General features: G+C 31.7%; 1 pseudogene; it reads right to left on the bottom strand.

Annotated features, from left to right (window-relative positions):
* LOC132038409 (S-type anion channel SLAH1-like) overlaps nucleotides 1–2,022 on the bottom strand; it is a 5,042-nt pseudogene extending 3,020 nt beyond the window's left edge.
* Between the last annotated feature and the right edge of the window lie 317 nt (nucleotides 2,023–2,339).

Here is a 2,339-nt window from a genome sequence, read left to right as displayed (position 1 = left end):
AACTGCCCCTTTCTTTGAAAAAAGGGGGCAATTTCAATTTGTCGGTGCTTGAAAAAATTTTTTGTTTTTCCCTTTTTTTGTCTTATCCCATAATTAACAATTTTTTTGATTAACTACAAACCCAAATCGCTTGGGTTTTTTTAAAACCCTAGAAACTTAAAAAAATCCAAATTATTGCCCGAAAAATAAAATGAGTTCCGAAAAAAAAAAACAATTAAACATACTAATACTACGTTAAAATTTGGACAAATTCACCTTGTAGTAAGTTTACAAATGCTTTTTCCCGAATAATCTCTAAGGCCTTAGGGGTGGAAAAACCTTTGGGAAACCCGGAAAATCCCCCCAAAAAACCGAATGAGTTTGAAATTTAAACAAGTTGCCCGTCCAAAAATCTTACCCGTTTTGTCAAATAATTTAAAAGCCCCCCGAAATTTTTATCCAATTCATAAGTAAAAAAGGCTACAAAACATAATTAACTTCATTTTTAATTATTATTTAACTTTATTTTGGTAATCATTTTTATTTTTAATTTTTTTAGAATTTTTAAAAAATTTAATTTTTAATTTTTTTATTTTTTATTTGCTTATTTTAAAATTTTTTACGAGTAATTTTTTATTTTTAAGTGTTTTTCCTGAGGGTCTATGCTCAGGGGCGGAGCTACAATGTAGCGTGGGGTTCGGTTAAAACCCCAAAAACCGTGACTCGGTTTTCATTGGGAAATTGTAGTAAATAAATATAAGTATTCTTTTTCAAACCCCCGCTAGGAGACAACATGTTGGCTCAGCACTAAGAAGCAGTGGAAAAGGCCTCGTGCCACGAGTTGTGGGTTCGAGCGGCCCATGACAATTTTTTTCTTTTTTAAGCTAAGAAAATAAAAAGGGCTTTTTTTGTGCAAATTTTTTTTTTTTTTAAACTTTTAAGTTTCTTTTTTTCCCCGTACGTTTTTTCTCGGCAATATATACATTTTTTAAAAAACCAAACATAAAATTGACAATTAAAAAAAAGAAAAATCACGTTCAAAAGGTGGACTTTAATGAAAATTTTTATATTTATATAGTGTTCAAGTGGTTCGTTGCTCGTTAGTTTGGTGGTTATTATACATTAGTTTGAGATGGTTGTCTGATCTTAAAATTCCGAACCCACAAACCTCGGTTTACGGTTGCCTCTTGTCCCCCCTTTTCATTTTTTTTTAACGGGGTTCTCGACCCATCTATATCGACCATTGCCCTCCCCGGTTATGTAAAAAACAACCTAAAAATATATAAATAAGGCAAAGGGGGAAAAGAGGAATGCAAAAAATCACTATTCATTACGTTAATTAATATTTAATTTTCTTTTGATTTACTTTTCGGAATAATTTAGAATATAGTTTATTTACTGGATTAACTTATGAGGAAATATTTACGGTGGATATCTTTATTATTTTGAGTAAAAGAATACGTTTGAGTTTTTTTTTTTTTTATATCCAAAAAGTATATAAAATTAATTTTCAAAACACCGTTATTGAGAAAAGCATGAGTGAGAGAATATTTGCAATCAAAGAATATCGATATTTTTAGTTTCTCAAAATGTTGATAATGTGAGTTAAGTTGAGCGGGTTGAATTATGGCCATTTGCGCGCTTTGGAATCAATTTAAAAAAAGATTTGGGCCGGGGTTTAGCGACCCAAAAACATAGGTTAAAATTTCCCTCTCGACCCCCCCAACTTTTAAACCAAAAACCCATTTTTCCACCCCAGAGCCATACATCAATTCTGGTTTACTGAAGTTACTTTTTTATCGTTAGCAAATCTTTGCTACATGTGTATCAAGAGCTGATCATATCGTGTCACTAAAAAATACTTTCCTTAAATAATATTTCATGCTTAATGAAAATTTTAACACAATCTTTACTCATTCTATCCTCTAATGTTTGTTACATATATGTTACGTTGTAGGATCTAGTAGCTCAGTTGGTTGGCTACCTGAATTTTTACCTTGTTGATGAGGGTTCGAATCCCCACATTTTAATCTCCTTCCCCATTTCCCCTTTCCCTACCCAGAAGCGAATCTAGAATTTCTTGAACATGGGTGCACCACTAAAAAAAGAAGGAAAAAAATCGTATTTGGTGCACCGCTTAGCCTTTTTGGTGGTGCACCATAAGTATTCAATCAACCACGGGTTCCAGTAATTAATATTATACCAATTTTAGAAAAATATATACATAAAATATTTAGTTTTACGGGAAAACTATGGGTTCACATGCCCCAGTTTTACTGCATAAATTCACTCCTGCCTCTACCCATATGTAAAAAAAAAAAATTAAAAAATATCTTGCGGCACAAGAGACAAATTAAATT

Source organism: Lycium ferocissimum, chromosome 11 (assembly GCF_029784015.1).
Source record: "Lycium ferocissimum isolate CSIRO_LF1 chromosome 11, AGI_CSIRO_Lferr_CH_V1, whole genome shotgun sequence".
In the NCBI taxonomy this organism is placed as follows: Eukaryota; Viridiplantae; Streptophyta; class Magnoliopsida; order Solanales; family Solanaceae; genus Lycium; species Lycium ferocissimum.
This window is presented reverse-complemented; position numbering and strand designations above follow the sequence as displayed.